The sequence below is a fragment of the Saccopteryx bilineata genome, chromosome X (assembly GCF_036850765.1).
Source record: "Saccopteryx bilineata isolate mSacBil1 chromosome X, mSacBil1_pri_phased_curated, whole genome shotgun sequence".
Taxonomy (NCBI): domain Eukaryota; kingdom Metazoa; phylum Chordata; class Mammalia; order Chiroptera; family Emballonuridae; genus Saccopteryx; species Saccopteryx bilineata.
Genome location: NC_089502.1, coordinates 23,677,701 through 23,703,204, shown reverse-complemented (window position 1 = coordinate 23,703,204; position 25,504 = coordinate 23,677,701). Strand labels below are relative to the sequence as shown.

Genomic DNA, 25,504 nt, shown 5'->3' with positions numbered 1-25,504 from the left:
GACCTGTATGTGAAAACACAGTGTATATATAAAATACTTGTAAAATATGTTTAAAATGTGTGTAAATATGTTTGCACACATATTTTAAATATATATATGTCCTGTATATGTTTTACACAAATATATAGGTATCTATGACATATATCTTACACACATATTGCACACACAACTTTCTGCAGACATATACATATATGTTTAACATATACAGGGTGGGGCAAAAATTGGTTTACAGTTGTGAGTACACAAAACAGAGATTACTCTTGTATTATTATTTATTAATAATTGTATTATTTTCCATACAAACAACTGTAAACCTACTTTTGCCCTACCCTGTATATAGGTAGATATACACACACGTATATACACACGTATATACGTGTAGATACACACACACATATATACACACGTATATACACACAGCTTTCCAGAGACTTTTCCATTAACAGTCCTTTGAATTCCCACTGTGGCAGCAGAACAGGTGCAGCTGTTTCATGATATTCCTCTCATTTTTTCACTCTTTTCTGATGTTTACTTTGCCCTCCTCTTGCACAATTATGTGAGGTTGTATTCCTACAACAAATCTCTTATTTCATAATGCTCATAATAGGTCAGCTTTTAAGTACCTGTATATGTATTATTCTTCCATGCAGTGTCACACACCTGGGCTGGGAAATGGCAGCAAGTCAGCATGCTAAAATTACATTATGTTTTCTTTTCCTTTTTTTTTTTTTCATTTTTTTTCTGAAGCAGGAAACAGGGAGAGACAGTCAGACAGACTCCCGCATGCGCCCGACCGGGATCCACCCAGCATGCCCACCATGGGGCGACACTCTGCCCACCAGGGGGCGATGCTCTGCCCATCCTGGGCATCGCCATGTTGCGACCAGAGCCACTCTAGCGCCTGAGGCAGAGGCCACAGAGCCATCCCCAGTGCCCGGGCCATGTTTGCTCCAATGGAGCCTCGGCTGCGGGAGGGGAAAAGAGAGACAAAGAGGAAAGCGCGGCGGAGGGGTGGAGAAGCAAATGGGCGCTTCTCCTGTGTACCCTGGCCGGGAATCGAACCCAGGTTCTCCGCATGCTAGGCCGACGCTCTACCGCTGAGCCAACCGGCCAGGGCCACATTATGTTTTCTATGGAGCCTCATATCAAAGTGAAATGCAGTTTTTGTATGTGTGGTGTTTTACCGTATTTTCTTACAATTCATAATTGAATAAAATCTGTACTGTTTTAATTTGCTTGATGTTTGGATTATGAATTTCTTGTACATTTGAAAAAATGTCCTGGTGTTTATTTAAAATTATTTTTTTAAAATTTCCAATTATAATTGACATACAATATCACATTAGTTTCAGGTGTACAATCCAGTGCTTAGACATTGTATAACTTACTAAGTAATCATCCTGACAACTTACACATCCACCTAGCACTACACAGAATTACTAGAATAGTACTGACTATATACCCTATTCTGAAGTTTATATCCCCATGACGATTCTGTATCTCTTGGTGTTTTATATTGCATTAATTAAGTAATTAATTAACTTATTCCTTCTTTCCTTCCTTTTTTCCTCTTTTCTCCCATTCTCTCTATTTTCCCTCTCTCTTCTATTCTTTCATCCCTCTGTCTCTGTCTCTTTCTCTCATTAGCATGACTGTAAAATTGTGCACAAATGGCCAGATGAAGTGTTGGAGGATATGCAAAATACAGTTTGTTGTCAGTTAAATACCTAAAGCACTACTGCACTTTCAAGAAGGATAAATGTAAAAAGATAGAATCAGACATTCAAGTGTCAAAGCAATCTGTATGTAGGAATGCAGGCTCTGGCATGGCTTAATTTATCCATTTATGTTTCAGAAAGTGTAAGTCTCTTGGGTTTTAACCAAAATTCTGGTCAGTAAACAACTGAAATCCTCTATGATGATGATTCCAACTTTAGGACGTATGATGACTTTCACAATGAAGGTATCTGTTTAACTTTGGGGAGGTTTATAATTGAGTATAGAAACCAGGAATTAAGTGACATCAGAGAAATGGCGCCATGAGGAGCATGACCAATAAATCTCCCCAAAATCTTCAACAAGTTCATCGACCAGAGACAGAAAAATCTATCCTTGGAGCGTCCAGGAGTTCCACACACTGAAGGCAAAGTGCTATCAACAAGACCACCCTCAGATGCTATTAAGAAAAAGGAAATCGAATGTCATGGATACAAAAGATAGAGAAGTAGCACAGATAGATGTGAAAAAATCTATGGAGAAAAAATGTAATATATTGGAAATCTTGGAGCTAAATGACAGAGAATTTAAAATAGAAATCCTAAAAATACTCAGTGATATACAAGAAAACACAGAAAGGCAATTTAGGGAGCTCAGAAAACAACTCAATGAACACCAAGAATATATTACCAAGGAAATTGAAACTATAGAAACAAATCAAACAGAGATGAAAAACTCAATTCATGAACTGAAAAACAAGATAACAAGCTTAGCTAATAGAACAGGCCAGATAGAAGGTAGGATTAGTGACATAGAAGACAAGCAATTTCAGGCACAACAGAGAGAAGAAGAGAGAGACTGAAAAATTAAAAAAAATGAGAAAGCCCTACAGGAATTGTCTGACTCCATCAAAAAGAATAACATAAGAATAATAGGTATATCAGAGGAGAAAAGAGAGAAAACGGAATGGAGAACATATTCAAACAAATAATAGACGAGAACTTCCCAAGCCTGTGGAAAGAACTAAAGCCTTAAATTCAAGAAGCAAACAGAACACCAAGTTTTCTTAACCACAACAAACCTACTCCAAGGTACATCATAATGAAATTGGCACAAACCAACGGCAAAGAAAAATTCTCAAGGCAGCCAGGGAAAAGAAGAATACAACATATAAAGGAAGGCCTATGATTATCATCAGATTTCTCAGCAGAAACTCTACAAGCTAGAAGAGAGTGGAACCCAATATTTAAAGCCCTGAAAGAGAGGAACTTTCAGCCAAGAATACTATACCCATCAAAGTTTTCCTTCAAATATGAAGGAGAAATAAAAACATTCACAAATACAGAAAAGATGAGGAAATTTATCATCAGGAAACCCCCACTCCACGAAATACTAAAGGGAGTTTTCTAACTAGATTCAAAGAACAACAACAACAAAAAGACCCACAAGTAAAAGCTCCACCAAGAACACAATAAAACCAAGGTTAAACTGTGACAACAAAAGCAAAAAAAAGGGGGGGAGAGGATGGAGATTTACAGTAGCAAAGGACAATGAAGTGCAGAAACACTCATAAGATAGGGTACTACAATGAATATGGTAGGTACCCTTTTCATTACTTAATGGTAACCACCCTTGAAAAAAACCACCACAGAAGCACATGACTTAAAAAAGGTAGCGACAGAGGAAAGAAGTATGGAATACAAACAAAAAAACCCAAATGATAGAAAAACAAAAGAGAAGAATCAAACAAGATACAAAACTAACAGAAAGAAATTTATAAAATGGCAATAGGGAACCACACGTGTCAATTATTACACTAAATGTAAATGGATTAAACTCACCAATAAAAAGAAACAGAGTAGCAGAATGGATTTAAAAAAATTTAACTGTATGCTGCATACAAGAAACACATCTAAGCAACAAGGATAAAAACAAATTCAAAGTGAAAGGCTGGAAAACAATACTCCAAGCAAATAATATCCAAAAAAAAGCAGGTGTAGCAATACTCATATCTAATAATGCTGTCTACAAGACAGAAAAAGTACTCAGAGACAAAAATGGTCATTTCATAATGATTAAGGGGACACTGAATCAAGAAGACATAACAATCCTTAATATATGTGCACCAAACCAAGGAGCACCAAAATATATAAGACAGCTATTTATTGACCTAAAAACCAAAACTGACAAAAATACAATCATACTTGGAGACCTCAATACACCGCTGACTGCTCTAGATCGGTCATCCAAACAGAGAATCAATAAAGATATATTGGCCTTAAACAAAACACTAGAGCACCTGGGTATGATAGACATCTACAGGACATTTCATCCCAAAGAGACAGAGTATACATTTTTCTCTAGTGTACATGGAACATTCTCAAGAATTGACCATATGTTGGGCCACAAAAATAACATCAGCAAATTCAAAAAAATTGAAATTGTACCAAGCATATTTTCTGATCATAACGCCTTGAAACTAGAATTCAACTGCAAAAAAAGAGGGAAAAACCCCACAAAAATGTGGAAACTAAACAACATACTTTAAAAAAATGAATGAGTCAAAGAAGAAATAAGCGCAGAGATCAAAAGATATATACAGACAAATGAAAATGACAGTACAACATATCAGAATCTGTGGGATGCAGCAAAAGCAGTAATAAGAGGTAAGTTCATATCACTTCAGGCCTATATGAACAAACAAAAGAGAGCTCAAGTGAACCACTTAACTTCACACCTTAAGGAACTGGAAAAAGAAGAACAAGACAACCCAAAACCAGCAGAAAAAAGGAAATAATAAAAATCAGAGCAGAAAAAAATGAAATAGAGAACAGAAGAAAAAATTAATAAAACACGGAGCTGGTTCTTTGAAAAGATCAATAAAATTGACAAACCCTTGGCAAGACTTACCAAGGAAAAAAGAGAAAGGACTCATATAAACAAAATCCAAAATGAAAGAAGAGAAATCACCATGGATATCATAGATATACAAAGAATTATTGTAGAATACTACAAAAAACTATATGCCACCAAATTCAACAATCTAGAAGAAATGGATAAATTCCTAGAACAATACAACCTTCCTAGACTGAGTCATGAAGAAGCAGAAAGCCTAAACAGACCAATTATCAGGGAGAAAATAGAAAAAAAACTATTAAGAAACCTCCCCAAAAATAAAAGTCCAGGCCCAGACAGTTATACTAGTGAATTCTATCAAACATTCAAAGAAGACTTGGTTCCTATTCTACTCAAAGTCTCCCAATAAATTGAAGAAGAATCAATTCTTCCAAACACATTTTATGAGGCCAAACATAACTCTCATACCGAAACCTGGCAAGGATGGCACAAAAAAGGAAAACTACAGACCAATATCTCTAATGAATACAGATGCTAAAATACTAAACAAAATACTAGCAAATCGAATACAATAACATATTAAAAAAATAATACATCATGATCAAATGAGATTCATCCCAGAATCTCAAGGATGGTTCAACATACATAAAACGGTTAACATAATACACCATATCAACAAAACAAAGAACAAAAACTACATGATCTTATCAATAGATGCAGAAAAGGCATTCGATAAAATACAACACAACTTTATGTTTAAGACACTCAACAAAATGGGTATAGAAGGAAAATATCTCAACATGATAAAAGCCATATATGATAAATCATCAGCCAACATCATACCAAATAGCATAAAACAGGACTTTCCACCTTAAATCAGGAAGAAGACAAGGTTGTCCACTCTCTACACTCTTATTTAATGTGGTGCTAGAGGTTCTGGTCAGAGCAATTAACAAGAGAAAGAAATAAAAGGCATCCATATTAGAAAAGAAGAAGTAAAGGTATCACTTTTTGCAGATGACATGATCCTATACATCTAAAACCCCAAAGACTCCACAAAAAGATTACAAGAAACAATAAACCAATACAGTAAGGTCACAGGATACAAAATTAACATACAGAAGTCAATAGCCTTTCTATATGCCAACAATGAAATATTAAAAAACGAACTAAAAAAATTATCCCCTTCACGATTGCAACAACAACAAAAAAATACCTAGGAATAAACATAACAAAGAATGTAAAGGACCTATATAACAAAAACTACAAAGCATTGTTAAAGGAAATCGAAAAAGATACAATGAGATGAAAAAATATTCCTTGTTCTTGGATAGGAAGAATAAATAAAATCAAAATGGCCATATTATCCAAAGCAATTTATAAATTTAATGCAATTCCCATCAAAATTCCTATGACATTTTTTCTCTTAGTCTTGTTTTTATGTTCCACCAATGTATGGAATCATGTAGTTCTTGTTTTTTTTTCTGATTTACTTATTTCACTCCGTATAATGTTATCAAGATCCCACCATTTTGCTGTAAATGATCTGATGTTACCAGGGGTGAGGGGAGGGAGGACGCGGGAGGGAGGGAGGGAGAGAATTACGGGGAGGGAGAGGGGCACAGAGAAAACTAGATAGAGGGTGAAGGAGGACAATCTGACTCTAGGCGAGGGGTATGCAGCATAATTTAATGACAAGATAACCTAGACATGTTTTCTTTGAATATATGTACCCTGATTTATTAATGTCATCCCATTAACATTAATAAAAATTTATTTAAAAAAATAAATAAAAGTAAAAAAAAAATTCCTATGACATTTTTTAAAGAAATGGAACAAAAAATCATCATCAGATTTGTATGGAACTATAAAAAACCCCGAATAGCCAAAGCAATCCTAAGGAAAAAGAATGAAGCTGGGGGCATTACAATACCTGACTTCAAACTATATTATAGGGCCACGACAATCAAAACAGTATGTTATTGGCAGAAAAATAAACACTCAGACCAATGGAACAGAATAGAAATACCAGAAATAAAACCACATATATATGGTCAAATAATTTTCGATAAAGGGGCCAACAACACACAATGGAGAAAAGAAAGCCTCTTCAACAAATGGTGCTGGGAAAACTGGAAAGCCACACGCAAAAGAATGAAACTTGACTACAGCTTGTCTACTTGTACTAAAATTAATTCAAAATGAATCAAAGACCTAAATATAAGACCTGAAACAATTAAGTACATAGAAGAAGACATAGGTACTAAATTCATGGACCTGGGTTTTAAAGAGCATTTTATGAATTTGACTCCAAAGGCAAGAGAAGTGAAGGCAAAGATAAATGAATGGGGCTAGATCAGACTAAAAAAAGTTTTTTCTCAGTAAGAGAAACTGACAACAAAATAAACAGACAGCCAACTAAATGGGAAATGATATTTTCAAACAACAGCTCAGATAAGGACCTAATATCCAAAATATACAAAGAACTCATAAAACTCAACAACAAACAAACAATCCAATAAAAAAATGGGAAGAGGACATGAACAGACACTTCTCCCAGGAAGAAATACAAATGGCCAACAGATATATGAAAAGATGCTCATCTTCTTTAGTTATTAGAGAAATGCAAATGAAAACTGCAATGAGATACCACCTCACACCTGTTAGATTAGCTATTATTAACAAGACAGGTAATAGCAAATGTTGGAGAGGCTGTGGAGAAAAGGAAACCCTCATTCACTGTTGTTGGGAATGTAAAGTAGTATAACCATTATGGAAGAAAGTATGGTGGTTCCTCAAAAAACTGAAAATAGAACTACCTCATGACTCAGCAATCCCTCTACTGGGTATATACCCCCAAAACTCAGAAACATTGATACGGAAAGACACATGTAGCCCCATATTCATTGCAGCATTGTTCACAGTGGCCAAGACATGGAAACAACCAAAAAGCCCTTCAATAGAAGACTGGATAAAGAAGATGTGGCACATATACACTATGGAATACTACTCAGCCGTAAGAAATGATGACATCAGGTCATTTACAACAAAATGGTAGGATCTTGATAACATTATACGAAGTTAAATAAGTAAATCAGAAAAAACTAAGAACTACATGATTCCATACATTGGTGGGACATAAAAACGAGACTAAGAGAAATGGACAAGAGTGTGGTGGTTACTGGGGGTGGGGGACAGACGGGGGCGCGGGAGGGAAGGAGGGAGAGGGTAAGGGTAAGGGGGAGGGGCACAAAGAAAACTAGGTAAAGGGTGACGGAGGACAATCTGACTTTGGGTGATGGGTTTGCAACATAATTGAATGACAAGATAACCTGGACTTGTTTTCTTTGAATATATGTTCCCTGATTTATTGATATCACCCCATTAACATTAATAAAAATTTATTTATAAAAAAAAGAAACCAGGAAGTAAATGAAAATTACAATATCAATACTTTCATGTTAACTTCAGAAATGGTGTTTTTGTAATTATTGAGATAATTTCTGTATATGGTATTTTAGACATTTGTAATGTTTTAAGAGTCTTATATAAAAGTATTAATTAGATAAGCTTTAAGATTCCAACTGAGTAATTTATTTTAAAATTATGATTTTGTCCTGAAGTTCTAAATTCTGTTGTTTTTAAACAGTATTTGAGTCTGACCTGTGGTGGTGCAGTGGATGAAGTATTGACCTGGAATGCTGAGGTCACCGGTTTGAAACCTGGTCAAGGCACATACGAGAAGTAACGACTATGAGTTGATGCTTTCTGTTCCTCCCCCTGCCTTTCACACTCTTTATCTTATTTTTAAAATCAGTAAATAATAATGTTTATGCAGACTTAAGATTCACCCGTATTTATACATTTATTGTATTTACTAGAATTAAGTACTTGTTTACTTAATTTGTTTGTTTAGTGCTTGCTAAAGGCGTTTCATGTATTTGTGTGTGTGTGTGTGTGTGTGTGTGTGACAGAGACAGAGAGAGAGATAGAGGAACAGATAAGAACAGACAGACAGGAAGGGAGAGAGATGAGAAGCATCAATTCTTTGTTGCAGCTCCTTAGTCACTTCAGTTGTTCATTGATTGCTATCTCATATGTGCCTTGACTGGGGCAAGGTGGCTACAGCAAACAGAGTGACCTTTTGCTCAAGCCAGCAACCTTGGGCTCAAGCCAGAAACCATGGGGTTATGTCTATGATCCCACGCTCAAGCCAGTGAGCCCATAGCTCAAGCCGAATGAGCCTGCGCTCAAGCTGCCAATCTTGGGGTTTTGAACCTGGGTCCTCTTCATCCCAATCTGATGCTCTATTCACTACACCACCACTTGGTCAGGCTCAAGTATTTTTTAAAAAAATAAATGTATTTGAAATTGCAGTTTAGAATGTTTAAGGAAATATAGTTAATTAAGTTATACATAGCTAACTTAATTACATGACTAACAGAGTAACATTTGTAAATTGAAACATAAATTTCAGGGGAAACTTATGCTTTAAATTTTTAAACTTTAATAAATTCAACTTAAAGAAACCCATGTAATAAAAACTATTTTTTGCATGAAAGTCAACTTCAGTTATACCAACTATCATTGGCATTTTCTTTGAATTCTATTTAACTTTATAAATCTGAGTTGTTTTGCCTGACCTGTGGTGGCACTGTGGATAAAGCGTTGACCTGGAAAGTTGAGGTCGCAGGTTCAAAACCCTGGTCTTGCCTAATCAAAGCATATATGGGAGTTCATGCTTTCTACTCCTCCCCCTCCCCCCCCCTCTCTAATAAATAAAATCTAAAAAATAAAAAAAAATAAAAAATCTGAGTTGTTTCCAAATTTTTCATCATATCATTTAGCTCTCTGAGGTCATATTTATTTCTTGTAGAGCCTATTTTCCTGCTTTCATCTGGACTGGTTATTTTTGAGACCTGCTGCAGAGCCAGAGTACTAGAATTTCCCTCTCCTGCTTTTCTGACATAAATCTACTATTTTTTAGATCAGTGTGTAACTAAGACTGTTATTTGCCCTTCCATTTTCATTCTTCCCTTTTAAAATAGTAATAACCCCCTATTTTTAGTATGACAAATAAAGATATTTCCCAGCTTTCCTTGCAGGTAGCTGAGACTGTGTAACTAAGTTCTGGCCATGGAAAGTGACATTTGGAATTTCCAAGTTGTGCCCTTCTTAGCTTTCCTTCCATCCTTCCTCTGTCTTTCTCCTCTCCATCCTGTCGCCTGGAACATGGAGGTATGCATGCTGCATCAACTTGGGATATGTGTGTGATGTAAACACCTTGGAAAGATGAAGTAACAACATAAAAAAAAGCAGCAGTTTAGTTCCCTGACACTGTAGATTCTTGGTTGCTCTTCATTTAATTAAAAGAAAAAAATTACACTCGGGTTTTTTTTTTTTTTTTTTTTTTTTTGGTATTTTTCTGAAGTTGGAAACAGGGAGGCAGTCAAACAGACTCTCACATGCGCCCGACCGGGATACACCTGGCAAGCCCACCAGGGGGCGATGCTCTGCCCATCTGGGGCGTTGCTCTTTTGCAACCAGAGCCATTCTAGCACCTGAGGCAGAGGCCATGGAGCCATCCTCAGTGCCCGGGCGAACTTTGCTCCAATGGAGCCTTGGCTGTGGGAGGGGAAGAGAGAGACAGAGAGGAAGGAGAGGGGGAGGAGTAGAGAAGCAGATGGGTGCCTCTCCTGTGTGCTCTGGCTTGGAATTGAACCTGGGACTCCTGCATGCCAGGCCGACGCTCTTCCACTGAGCCAACCGGCCAGGGCTACACTCAGTTTTTGAAATACTTTCTGACTTTAAAATATTAAAAAAGTAGTACAATTCTTGTATATATGTTAATGTCTTTCCTAACAATAGTACAATCATCCTGTTTCGTCAGGAGGCCACCAGACAGGTAGAAATGGACCACCACAATTCTTTGAGAACAAATTTTGTTGCTCCCTGTGGTACCAACAGCCTGCTCCAGAGTGTGGGCTGCCATCCTCAGAGCTGCTAGCCATCTGGAGATTAAGCAATGACAGGCAGATGGTGGAGAAAGCTGCCTTTCTCACCACACAGCAGCCACTTCTTTTTTAATCACACTTTCCCTGGATGTTTTAAGTTTTTAAGTAGATTCCAGAGTTATGAGTTCTGTAAAACTTGATTCTGACAGATTTTTGCCAACTCATTAGAGGCTTTGTGGAGGGAAGGATCACTGGAGTTCCCTGTTCTGCCATTCATGGTGACATCACTATCTTGTCCATTTATTTATTTAAAATATTTTTTTATTTTTCAATTACAATTGGCATACAATATTATGTTAGTTTCAGGTGTATAACATAGTGATCAGACATTTATATAGCTTAGGCAGTGAGGACCCTGATAAATCTAGTACCCATCTGACACCACACATAGTAATTATAATATTACTGACTATATTCCCTATACTGTACTTTACATCCCCATGACTATTCTACAATATAACTACCAATCTGTACTTCTCAATGCCTTCAGTTTTTTCATTGATTCCTCCAGGTCCCCTGTCATCTGGCAAGAGTCGAAATGTTCTCTGTATCTATGATTCTGTTTCTGTTCTACTTGTTCACTTTGTTTTTTAGATTCCACATGTAAGTGAAATTATATGGCATTTCTCTTTTTCTGTTTCAGTTATCTCACTTAGCACAGGTCCATTCATGTTGATAGCAAGAATTCATTCTCTCTCTCTCTCTCTCTCTCTCTCTCTCTTTTTTTTTTGCATAAGAGACAGAGACAGACAGGAACAGATAGGAAGAAAGAGAGTTGAGAAGCATCAACTTGTATTTGTGGCACCTTAGTTGTTCATTGGTTGTTTCTCATACATGCCTTGATGGGGAAGGGGCAACTCCAGCAGAGCCAGTGACACCTTGCTCAAACCAGCAATCTTGGAATCAAGCCAGGGACCATTGGGTCACATGTATGATCCCATGCTCAAGTCAGCGACCCCACACTCAAGCTGGTGAGACCGAGCTCAAGCCAGCAACCTCAGGGTTTTGTATCTGGGTCCTCAGCATCACAGGCTGATGCTCGATCCACTGCACCACTGCCTGGTCAGGCAAGAATTCATTCTTTTTCTGTGACTGAGTCATATTCCTTTGTATATATGCACCACCTATTCTTTATCCACTCATCTACTGATGAACACTTAGGTTGCTTCCATATCTTGGCTATTGGAAATAATACTGCAGTAAACATACGGATGCATGCATGTTTTCAAATTAGTGTTTTGGGTTTCTTTGGATAAATACCCAAAAGTGGAATTGCTGAATCCTTCGTCTTTTGTTATAGGCTTTGTTTTAATGTCTATTTTGTCCGGTATATGTATTGCTGGGCCAGTTTTTGCCCCCTAATTTAAAAAAATATCTTTTTCAGCCCTGGCCGGTTGGCTCAGTAGTAGAGCGTCGGCCTGGCGTGCAGGAGTCCCGGGTTCAATTCCTGGCCAGGGCACACAGGAGAAGCGCCCATCTGCTTCTCCACCCCTCCTTCTCTCCTTCCTCTCTGTCTCTCTCTTCCCCTCTCACGGCCAAGGCTCCATTGGAGCAAAGTTGGCCCAGGCGCTGAGGATGGCTCCATGGCCTCTGCCTCAGGTGCTAGAATGGCACTGGTTGCAACAGAGTAATGCCCCAGATGGGCAGAGCATCGCCCCCTGGTGGGCGTGCCATGTGGATTCCAATTGGGCGCATGCGGGAGTCTGTCTGACTGCCTCCCCGTTTCCAACTTCAGAAAAAAAAAATATATATATATATTTTTCCATCCCTTTACTTTCTGTCTGTGTGAGTCTTTTGATTTGAAGTGAGTCTTCTGTAGATATATATAATGGTTGTGTTTTGTTATCCATTCAGCAACTTTGTATCTTTTGAGTAGAGCATTTAATACATTTGAATTTTAAATAATTATTGATCTACATGTATTTATTGCTATTTTATTACTCATATTTTTAGTTATTTTTCTTCTTAAAGATGATGCTTTAACATTTCTTGTAATACTGGTTTGGTGGTGATAAACTCTTTTCAGTTTTTTTTTGTCTTGGAGAGGTTTTCATCTGTCCTTTGATTCTGAAATTCTTAGTTCTTCTGGGTAGAGTAATCTTGGTCGTAGCTCCTCACTTTTTCATCATGTTAACTATTTCTTGCCATTCCCTTTAGGCCAGCAAAGTTTCTGTTGAGTTGACAGTCCTGTGGGGGTTCCCTTGTTGGTAACTGACTTCTTTTCTCTTTGTGCTTTTAAGATTCTCTCTTTGCCTTTAACCTTTTGCATTTTAATTATGATGTGTCTTCGTGTGGGCTTTTTGTGTTCATCTTGTTTGGAACCGTCTGTACTTCCTGTACTTGTATGTCTATTTCTTTCATCAAGTTCAGGAAATTTTCTGTCATTTTTTCACATGGTTTTTCAATTTCTTGTTTTCTATCTTCTCCTTTGGGTACCCCCATGATGTGGATATTGGTATGCTTGAAGTTGTCCCAGAGGTTCCTTAAACTATCCTCATTTTTTTTTTGCATTCTTTTTCCTTTTTGTTGTTCTGATTGGATCTTTTCTGCTACTGAATCCTTGTCTTTCAAATCATTGATTTGATCCTATGTTTCATTTACTCTACTGTAGATTCCCTGTAATGTTTTCTTCATTTTAGCTATTGGAGTCTTCATTTCTGACTGTTTTTAAAAATATTTTCTAGCTTGATTTTTATATTTTTTATCTCTTTGTTAAGTTCTAAGTTAATGTGCTCTTTTCTTTAAGTGAGAATAGGGGAGATAGAGAGACAGATTCCTATGTGTGCCCTGACTGAGATCCACCCGGCAACCCCCATCTGGGGCTGATGTTTTGCCCATATGGAGCTGCTTGCAACCTAGCTATTTTTAGCACCTGAGGCAGAGGCTTGATGGAGGCATCCTCAGTGCCCAGGGCTGATGTGTTCAAATCAATCAAGCCATGGCTGCAGGAGGAGGAGAATGTTGGGGACCGAATAAATAAACAGGGTATTTTTGCAATCTGGACAGAGGTGCTGGGCCCAAACCCCACCTCATTTGCCTAGTTAACAAAGAGCTACACCTGATTCTCATTTGTCTCACCCATGTTCTCTGGAGGAGGCTGGAATCTAGTTTCTTATTAGTGTAAAGTAGATTTGGATGGTATGGTGGGGGTTGTCTTTGAGTTGCCTTGGAAACTTAATTGAATTACTGATAGACCACATTTTTTCTATGAATAAAAGTGGGATGTGCTTCTGAGAGCATGGATGTTAGGGCTGAGGAACAGTATAGAGTGTTCACCGTGGCATCCCCCTAAACTCATCTGTATGTGTGTGTATATATATCTTTAAGTCCCTGTCTATCATTTATTTCAATTCCATACCTTTTCCTGTTTGGGACCCTGGTATAGACTTGTCATGGCTGAACCCCGACAATTGGCACCCATACGTGTGGCCATCGAAAAAGGGAAAGAGGAGAGAAATGGTGCCGTAAGGAGCGATACCGATAAATCTCCCCCAAAATTCAACAAGATCCTCAACCAGAGACAGAAAAATCTATCCTTGGAGCGTCCAACAGTTCCACACTAAATGCAAAGGTATGATCAAGTGAAAAATTGACTAAATATATAATCAACCCCAAAGGAAATAAGACGATGGAGGAAGAAACACTCCGCCTTCCTCACTAACCTAAATAAGGGCTGCTTACATTGGGAACTGAGAGTATAGGAACTGAGGCGGGCATAGGGTGTGAATAGAACCAGACTGGGGCACAAACATCTGAACCAGGCTGTGGCACAGACATCCAAGCTGAGGAAAAACTGTGCTTGTGGCAACCCAGTCAACACGAGCTAATACTCACACCAAATCCAAAGAAAAACAAGTGGGGCAGCCATCTGCCCAGATCTCCTGGTCGGTGTGTGCAGATAGTGTGTGAAAGATTCCTCCTAGAGTCCTGGGAGTGGGCGCCAGTGTTACCAGACAGAGGGGCAGAGTCAGAGGCCTTTGTGTAGGCCAAAACCGGAGTCTCAGGGTTGCCCCTGTGCCCTGAAAAGCGGCACATGAGGAGTGAGTGGGAGCAAAATTCCCTACACTCAAACTTCTATGGGTGGGTGGGGCACCTCACCTGGAGTGAGAGGCAGCCGGCCTGATATCCTGGTCGGCGAGCGTGGATAGTGGGCAAGAGATTCCCCTGGGAGTGGGCGCCTGTGTTACTGGAAAGATGGGCAGAGTCAGAGGCCTTTGTGTGGGCTGAATCCGGAGTCTCGGGGTCACCCCTGCACCCTGAAAAAGTGGCGAGCGAGGAGTGAGCGGGAGCAAAATTCCCAATGCTGGAACTTCTTCCGGCGGGCATGGCGCATCACCCAGAGCGAGAGGCAGCCAGCCTGATATCTTGGTCAGCGAGCATGGATAGTGGGTGAGAGATTCCCCTGGGAGTTGGCACCTGTGTTCCTGGACAGAGGGGCAGAGTCAAAGGTCTTTGCATGGGCTGTGACCAGAGTCTCAGTGTCACTGACCCTGCGCCCTGAAGAGCGGTGATCGAAAGCGAGATTCCCTACGCTTGAACTTCTCCAGGCAGGTGGGGTGCCTCACCCAGCCATATAAGCTAACAGACCCATGAAAGATTAGCTTAACCCACAGTCTGCTCGCCTCCCAACTGATCTATGCGACCCTAACTGATAAGATCTCTCTCAGGTCAGCGATCTAAGACAGAGGGGAGATATTTTTTAGTACCTCTTGTTGTGCTATGCACATAGGGGTGGGGGCAACTTATGATTGGCAGAGCTTGCATACTCAGGGCTATATGTTAAAAAGAGGGATTTGGCAGCTTGTAAGTCCTTCTGCTTTGCAAACAGTGACTAGGGCATCTTCTACCCAGCCAAAACATGTTGCAAATTGCCAAAAGCCTGGGGAAAGGGGTCCCACAGAGTGCTGAGGCATTCAGGATGTGCCTAGAGGCATATAGAAAGGCACCTTGAAAATAATTGGCTCCCATCCCTGCCTGATTATGCTAGCGGCTCTGACTGATTGAGCCTTACCCAGAGCTCTGCGCTGAATGGGAATAGAGTGGGTATTTGCCAGCTCCTTGAGCCTCTTACTCTCCAGGCAGAGGCAGCAGCAACCCCATAGCTGGATCACCAGGCTGCTAATTCAGGAAGGAAAGACTAGGAGAGAGGCTCTGGAAAAACGGACTCTCTCATTGTTGGAGACTGCAAATGCTAATGGGCCTTGACTGCCAATGAGACTGAAGCCCAATATATGACATCGCTATAGAGACTTATCAACTGCAAACCTCTACCTAAGCGTCCAACAGGGGCAGAACCTGGGGTACAGAGTCACCAACCAGGAAGAGGGAGAGAAAAGAAAGAGCAAGAAGATAAACTCTCAAAATCAAGAATAATCCACAGACTTTATAACCTATCCCATTTTATTATATTTGTTTGTTTCTTTTATCTTCTTGTCCCGATTATTTTCTTCCCTTTCCAATTTGGTTGTTTAATTCTCTGCCAGTCTTACTCTCTCCTCTCCTTGAACTACACTACCCATAAGTGTTACATCTCTCATTATCTTTCCTTTCCTCTTCCTTTCTCTCTATAAGGGTTGCAATCCAAAACCCTTAACTCTCTCTCTCCTTTTGTTCTTTTTTCTTCTTTTTGTGTTTTCCTCTTTTTTTTCTCCCTCTATATTAGTTTCTTCTTTTCTCCTTTACTTTTCCTCTTATTCAATCCTCAATCACAAACAAATTATTATATTTGGGACTCAAAAATTTTTTTTGCAGTGCTTTGGGGTTTTTTTACTTCACTTTTTTTAACTCACTAGCAGTGCTCCCAACCCTGGCTCTCCATTTTATCTAGTTTTTGCTCCACTAAATACAATAATAATTTTTAAATTTTTTGCCATTTTTCCTGTTTCCCTCTTATTCCTCTCATTATATCTCCTAATTAACCATGACCTAAAAGTAAATCATTTTATTCTTGACCCAAATTTTTTTCCTTTTTTGCATTTTGTGGGTCCATACCCCCTTTTTGCCCCTTTATCACTTCTCCCCAACTCAGACCCTCCATTATAAGTAGTTTTGTTTTATTTAGCACAATATAATTCACAGTTCACCACAAGATTTTCTCAAGAAGGAGGGGAGGAAAGAGGAGTGAAAAAAAGGGAAATAATAATTTTTTAAATTTTTTTATTTTTTTAACTTTTTATTCTTTATTAATTCTCATTAGTACTATCAAAAAACCACACTCAGATGCGATTAAGGAAAAAGAAATTGAATATCATGGATACAAAAGATAGAGAGGTACCACAGATAGATGAGGAAAAATCTATGGAGAAAAAATGTAATATATTAGAAACCTTGGAGCTAAATGACAGAAAATTTAAAATAGAAATCCTAAAAATACTCAGAGATATACAAGAAAACACAGAAAGGCAATTTAGGGAGCTCAGAAAACAACTCAATGAACACCAAGAATATATTACCAAGGAAATTGAAACTATAGAAACAAATCAAACAGAGATGAAAAACTCAATTCATGAACTGAAAAATGAGATAACAAGCTTAGCTAATAGAACAGGCCAGATAGAAGGTAGGATTAGTAACATAGAAGACAAGCAATTTCAGGCACAACAGAGAGAAGAAGAGAGAGACTGAAAAATTAAAAAAAATGAGAAAGTTCTACAGGAATTGTCTGACTCCATCAAAAGGAATAACATAAGATTAATAGGTATATCAGAGGGAGAAGAGAGAGAAAACAGAATGGAGAACATATTCAAACAAATAATAGACGAGAACTTCCCAAGCCTGTGGAAAGAACCAAAGCCTCAAATTCAAGAAGCAAACAGAACACCGAGTTTTCTTGACCCCAACAAACCTACTCCAAGGCACATCATAATGAAATTGGCACAAACCAACGGCAAAGAAAAAATTCTCAAGGCAGCCAGGGAAAAAGAAGAATACAAAATATAAAGGAAAGCCCATTAGATTACAATTGGATTTCTCAGCAGAAACTCTACAAGCTAGAAGAGAGTGGAACCCAATATTTAAAGCCCTGAAAGAGAGGAACTTTCAGCCAAGAATACTATACTCATCAAAGCTATCCTTCAAATACGGAGGAGAAATAAAAACATTCACAGATACAGAAAAGATGAGGGAATTTATATCCGAAAACCCTCACTCTAGGAATTACTAAAGGGAGTTTTCCAACCAAATTCAAAGAACAAAACAAAATAAAACCACAAATAAAAGCTCCACCAAGAACACAATAAAACCAAATTTAAACTGTGACAACAAAAACAAACAAAAAAAGGGGGGGAGAGGACGGAAATGAACAGTAGCAAAGGACGATGGAGTACAGAAGTACTCACAAGATAGTGCATTACAATATACAGGGTAGGAACCATTTTCATTACTTAATGGTAACCCCCCTTGAAAAAACCACCACAGAAGCACATGAATTAAAAAAGATAGCAACAGAGGAAAGAAGTATGGAATACAACCAAATAAAAACAAAGGATAGAAAAACAAATGAGAAGTATCAAACAAGACTCAATACTGACAGAAAGCAATGTATAAAATGGCAATAGGGAACCCACAAGTATCAATAATTACACTAAATGTAAATGGATTAAACTCACCAATATAAAGGCACAGAGTAGCAGAATGGATTAAAAAAGAAAATTCAACTGTATGCTGCCTATAAGAAACTCATCTAAGTAACAAGGATAAAAACAAATTCTAAGTGAGAGGCTGGAAAACAATACTCCAAGCAAATAACATCCAAAAAAAAATCAGGCATAGCAATACTCATATTTGATAATGCTGACTATAAGACAGCAAAATTACTCAGAGACAAAAATGGTCATTTCATAATGATTAAGGGGACGATGAATCAAGAAGACATAACAATTCTTAATATATATGCACCAAACCAAGGAGCACCAAAATATATAAAACAGCTATTTATTGACCTTAAAACAAAAACTGACAAAAATACAATCATACTTGGAGACCTCAATACACCGCTGACTGCTCTAGATTGGTTATCCAAACAGAGAATGAATAAAGATATATTGGCCTTAAACGAAACACTAGAGCACCTGGATATGATAGACATCTATAAAACATTTCATCCCAAAGCAACAGAGTATACATTTTTCTCCAGTGTACATGGATCATTCTCAAGAATTGACCATATGTTGGGCCACAAAAATAACATCAGCTAATACAGAAAAATTGAAATTGTACCAAGCATATTTTCTGATCATAAAGCCTTGAAACTAGAATTCAACTGAAAAAAGAGGGAAAAAAATCCACAGAAATGTGGAAACTAAACAACATACTTTTAAAAAATGAATGGGTCAAAGAAGAAATAAGCACAGAGATCAAAAGATATATACAGACAAATGAAAATGACAATACAACTTATTAGAATCTATGGGATGCATCAAAAGCAGTGATAAGAGGGAAGTTCATATCACTTCAGGCCTATATGAACAAACAAGAGAGAGCCCAAGTGAACCACTGAACTTCATACCTTAAGGAACTGGAAAAAGAAGAACAAAGACAACCCAAAACCTGCCAAAGAAAGGAGATAATAAAAATCAGAGCAGAAATAAATAAAATAGAGAATAGAAAAAGTATCGAAAAAATTAATAGAACAAGGAGCTGGTTCTTTGAAAAGATCAACAAAACTGACAAACCCTTGGCAAGACTTACCAAGAAAAAAAGAGAAAGGACTCATAGAAACAAAATCCAAAATGAAAGAGGAGAAATCACCACAGATATCATAGATATACAAAGAATTATTGTAGAATACTATGAAAAAATTTATGCCACTAAATTCAGCAATCTAGAAGAAATGGATAAATCCCTAGAACAATACAATTTACCTAGACTGAGTCAAGAAGCAGCAGAAAGCCTAAACATACCAATTAGTAGGGAAGAAATAAAAAAAACTATTAAAAACTTCCACAAAAATAAAAGTCCAGGCCCAGACGGTTATTATAGTGAATTCTATCAAACATTCAAAGAAGACTTCATTTCTATTCTACTCAAAGTCTTTCAAAAAACTGAAGAAGAAGCAATATTTCCAAAAACATTTTATGAGTCCAACATAACCCTCATACCGAAATCTGGCAAGGATGGCACAAAAAAAGAAAACTACAGACCAATATCTCTAATGAATACAGGTGCTAAAATACTAAACAAAATACTAGCAAATTGAATACAATAACATATTAAAAAAATACATCATGATCAAATGGGATTCATCCCACAATCTCAAGCATGGTTCAAGATATGTAAAACGGTTAACGTAATACACCATATCAACAAAACAAGAACAAAAACCACATGATCTTATCAATAGATGCAGAAAAGGCATTTGATAAAATACAACACAATTTTATGTTTAAGACTCTCAACAAAATGGGTATAGAGGAAAATATCTCAACATGATAAAGTCCATATATGATAAATCATCAGCCAACATCATATTAAATGGCATAAAACTGAGGACTTTTCACCTTAAATCAGGAAGAAGAAAGGGTTGTCCACTCTCTACACTCTTATTTAACGTAGTGCTAGAGGTTCTGGTCAGAGCAATCAGACAAGAGAGAGAAATAAAAGGCATCTATATCAGAAAAGAAGAAGTAAAGGTATCACTTTTTGCAGATGACATGATCCTATATATCGAAAACCCCATAGAATCCACAAAAAGACTACTAGAAACAATAAGCCAATACAGTAAGGTCACAGGATACAAAATTAACATACAAAAGTCCACAGCTTTTCTATATGCCGACAATGAAACATTTGAGAACGAACTCAAAAAAATAATTTCCTTCACGATTGCAACAATAAAAAAAAAAAAGTACCTAGGAATAAACATAACAAAGAATGTAAAGGACCTATATAATGAAAACTACAAAGCATTGTTAAGGGAAATCATAAAAGATACAATGAGAAATGGAAGGATATTCCTTGTTATTGGATAGGAAGAATAAATATAATCAAAATGGCCACATTACCCAAAGCAATATACAAATTTAATGCAATTCCCATCAAAATTCCAATAACATTTTTTAGAGAAACGGAACAAAAAATCATCAGGTTTATATGGAACTATAAAAAACCCCGAATAGCCAAAGAAATCCTAAAGAAAAAGAATGAAGCTGGGGGCATTACAATACCTGACTTCAAACTATATTATAGGGCCACAACAATCACAACAGCATGGTATTAGCAGAAAAATAGACACTCAGACCAATGGAAAAGAACAGAAATTCCAGAAATAAAACCACATATATATGGTCAAATAATTTTTGATAAAGGGGCCAACAACACACAATGGAGAAAAGAAAGCCTCTTCAACAAATGGTGCTGGGAAAACTGGAAAGCCACATGCAAAAGAATGAAACTTGACTACAGTTTGTCCCCTGTACTAAAATTAATTCAAAATGGATCAAAGACCTAAATATAAGACCTGAAACAATAAAGTACATAGAAGAAGACATAGGTTCTAAACTGATGGACTTTGGTTTTAAAGAGCATTTTATGAATTTGACTCCAAAGGCAAGGGAAGTGAAGGCAAAAATAAATGAATGGGACTACATCAGACTAAGAAGTTTTTGCTCAGCAAGAGAAACTGAGAACAAAATAAACAGCCAACTAAATGGGAAATGATATTTTCAAACAACAGCTCAGATAAGGGCCTAATATTCAAAATATACAAAGAACTCATAAAACTTAACAACAAACAAACAATCCAATAAAAAAATGGGAAGAGGACATGAACAGACACTGCTCTCAGGAAGAAATACAAATGGCCAACAGGTATACGAATAGATGCTCATTTTCATTAGTTATTAGAGAAATGCAAATCAAAACTGCAATGAGATGCCACCTCACACCTGTTAGATTAGCTATTATTAACAAGACAGGTAATAGCAAATGTTGGAGAGGCTGTGGAGAAAAAGAAACCCTCATTCACTGTTGGTAAAGTAGTACAACCATTATGGAAGAAAGTATAGTGGTTCCTCAAAAAACTGCAAATAGAACTACCTTATGACCCAGCAATTCCTCTACTGGGTATATACCTCAAAAACTCAGAAACAATCATACATAAAGACACATGCAGCCTCATGTTCATTGCAGCATTGTTCACAGTGGCCAAGACATGGAAACAACCAAAAAGCCCTTCAATAGAAGACAGGATAAAGAAGATGTGGCACATATACACTATGGAATACTACTCAGCCATAAGAAATGATGACATCGGATCATTTACAACAAAATGGTGAGATCTTGATAACATTATATGGAGTGAAATAAGTAAATCAGAGAAAACCAAGAACTGCATTATGCCTTACGTAGGTGAGACATAAAAACGAGACCATGAGACATTGACAAGAGTGTGGTGGTTACGGGGGGCGGGAAGGGAGAGGGTTAGGGGCACAAAGAAAACTAGACTTTGGGTGATGGGTATGCAATATAATTGATCAACAAGATAACCTGGACATGTTTTTTTTGAACGTATGTACCCTGATTTATTGATGTCGCCCTAGTAAAACTAATAAAAAATTTAAAAAAAAGTAATAGGGAAAGAGGAGAGGTAATGGAACTCCCCAGATGTGTGCACACAAACTATAAAGCTTTCAGAGTGTGAAGCTTTTAAGTAGAGTTTGGTATAATAAGAAATAATTTGGAAAAAAATAAATATGGGAGTTGTAGGATCAAAAGTGAGGGACCTTTTTCTTTTTGTACAAATGTTTTTATTTGAGAAGAAGCTGTTTGAACAGAATGAGGTAGAAGCAGAGGAATGTAAATATGAGAAAAACTTGGGGTCTGAGAATAACTCGGGAGATTAGAATATCACAGCTTTGGCCATGTTAAACTTTGCACTTCTGCAGCTCTCTGCTCCCAAAGTCTTTGCCTCAAACCCTTGGAGATCCCCACTCCAAAAAGCTTTGAATCAGGCTTGAGATGCAGGGAAAAAAAATGGAGAAATTCAGCAATATTAGGCAAAGTCCTGATGAGCAATATCAAGAATTTGTTTCATGGCTCATTCCAACAGTTGAAAGAAGAGTGATAGAAAAAGAAGTTTATATCAGAATATGTGCTGATATTGGGACTTCATACATGGAAGGTATTGCTTTTGCCAAAGCCCTTAAGGTGAGGATTTCAAGAATTTTTTTTGATTTTTTTAAATTTTATTTATTTTTTATTTTTTAGCACTTTACTTTTATTTATTTTAATTAATTTTAATGAGGTGACATTGATAAATCAGGGTACATATGTTCAGCGAAAATATCTCTAGGTTAATTTAAGATTTGATTATGCTGCATTCCCATCACCCAAAGTTCAATTGTCTTTCGTCACCTTTTAACTGGTTTTCTTTGTGCCCCTCCCCTCCCCCAATGCCCTCCCTCTTCTCCCCCCACCCCATAACCCCCACACTCTCGTCCATGTCTCTGAGTCTCATTTTTATGTCTCACCTATGTATGGAATCATGAAGCTCTTAGTTTTTTCTGATTTACTTATTTTGCTCAGTATAATGTTATCAAGGTCCATCCATGTTGTTGTAAAAGATCCAATGTGATCATTTCTTATGGCTGAGTAGTATTCCATAGTGTATATGTACCAAAGCTTTTTAATCCACTCGTACACTGACAGACACTTGGGCTGTTTCCAGTTCTTCGCTATGGTGAACAATGGTGCCATAAACATGGGGGTGCATTTCTTCTTTTGAAGCACTGCTATGGTGTTCTTGGGGTTTATTCCTAAAAGTTGGATAGCTGGGTCAAAAGGCAATTTGATTTTTAATTTTTTGAGGAATTCCATACTGCTTTCCACAGTGGCTTCACCAGTCTGCATCCCCACCAGCAGTGCAGGAGGGTTCCCTTTTCACCACATCCTCGCCAGCACTTATTCTATGTTGTTTTGTTGATGAGCGCCATTCTGACAGGTGTGAGGTGATATCTCATTGTGGTATTAATTTGCATTTCTCTAATGATTAGTGATGTTGAGCATTATTTCATATGCCTATTGGCCATCTGTATATCCTCTTTGGAGAAGAGTCTATTCTTTTCTTTCACCCATTTTTTTTTGTATTTTTCTGAAGCTGGAAACGAGGAGAGACAGTCAGACAGACTCCCGCATGCGCCCGACCGGGATCCACCCGGCACGCCCACCAGGGGCGATGCTCTGCCCACCAGGGGGCGATGCTCTGCCCCTCTGGGGGTCACTCTGCCACAACCAGAGCCACTCTAATGCCTGGGGCAGAGGCCCAGGAGCCATCCCCAGCACCCGGGCCATCTTTGCTCCAATGGAGCCTTGGCTGCAGGAGGGGAAGAGAGAGACAGAGAGGAAGGAGGGGGTGGGGGTGGAGAAGCAAATGGGCCCTTCTCCTGTGTGCCCTGGCCGGGAATCGAACCCGGGTCCCCCACATGCCAGGCCGACGCTCTACCGGTGAGCCAACCGGCCAGGGCCACACCCATTTTTTGATTGGACTGTTTGTCTTCCTGGTGTTGAGTTTTACAAGTTCTTTATAAATTTTTGTTATTAACCCCTTATGAGATGTATTTTCAAGTATGTTCTCCCATTGTGTAGTTTGTCTTTTTATTCTGTTCTTATTGTTTTTACCTGTGTAAAAGCTTTTTAGTTTGATATAGTCTCATTTGTTTATCCTATCTTTTATTTCACTTGACTGTGGAGATAAATCGGCAAATATATTGCTGCGAGAGATGTCAGAGAGCTTACTTCCTATGTTTTCTTCTAAGATGATCATGGTTTTATGGTGTAAGTTGATGATCTAGTTTCATTTTTTTTTTTTTTGCAGGTAGCTGTCCAATTTTCCCAATACCATTTGTTGAAGAGTCTGTCTTTACTCCATTGTATGCTCTTACCTCCTTTGTCAAACATCAGTTGTCCGTAAAGGTGTGGGTATATTTCTGTGTTCTCTGTTCTGTTCCATTGATCTATATGCCTGTTCTTATGCCAGTACCAGGCTGTTTTGAGTATAATGCCTTGAAGTATAACTTGATATCTGGAAGTGTGATACCTCCCACTTTATTCTTCCTTTTCAAGATTGCTGAGGCTATTCATGTTCTTTTTTGGTTCCATATAAATTTTTGGAATCTGTCTTCTATATCTTTGAAGTAAGTCATTGGTATTTTAATCAGTATTGCATTGAATTTATAATTTGCTTTGGGTAATATAGACATTTTAATGATGTTTATTCTTCCTAACCATGAGCATGGTATATACTTTCAGTTGTTTGTATCTTCTCTGATTTCTTTTATCAATGTTTTATAATTATCTGAATACAAGTCTTTAATTTCCCTGGTTAAATTTATTCCTGGGTACTTTATTTTTTTGGTTGCAATGGTAAAGGGGATTGCTTCCTTAATTTCTCTTTATGACAGTTCATTGTTAGTATATAAAAATGCCTCTGATTTCTGAGTATTAATTTTATATCCTGCCCCCTTGCTGAATTCATTTATCAGGTCTAGTAGTTTTTTGACTGAGACTTTAGGGTTTTTCTATATACAATATCATATCATCTGCAAATAATAATAGTTTTACTTCTTCTTTTCCAATTTGGATGCCTTTTATTTCTTTTTCTTGTCTGATTGCTGTGGCTAGGACTTCCAGAACTATGTTGCATAAGAGTGGTGAAATGGGGCACCCCTGCCTTGTTCCTGATCTTAAGGGGATTGCTTTAAATTTTTGCCCATTGAGTATGATGTTGGCTGTGGGTTTGTCATAGATATTGATGTATGTTCCCTGTATTCCCACTTTGCTGAGAGTTTTGATCATAAATGGGTGCTGGATTTTATCAAATGCTTTTTCTGCATCTATTGAAATTATTATGTGATTTTTCTCCTTTTTTTTTGTTTATGTGATGAATCACATTGATTGATTTGCAAATATTGTACCAGCCTTGC

At 37.7% G+C, this 25,504-nt stretch overlaps 1 long non-coding RNA gene across 1 annotated transcript in view; it reads left to right on the top strand.

Moving 5' to 3' along the window:
- LOC136317169 (uncharacterized) overlaps nt 1-25,504 on the top strand; it is a 106,624-nt gene that overhangs the window by 46,369 nt on the left and 34,751 nt on the right. Inside the window, exon 2 of the long non-coding RNA XR_010727845.1 lies at nt 13,972-14,157. This is a non-coding gene — a long non-coding RNA (uncharacterized lncRNA). The remainder of the gene's footprint in view (nt 1-13,971; nt 14,158-25,504) is intronic.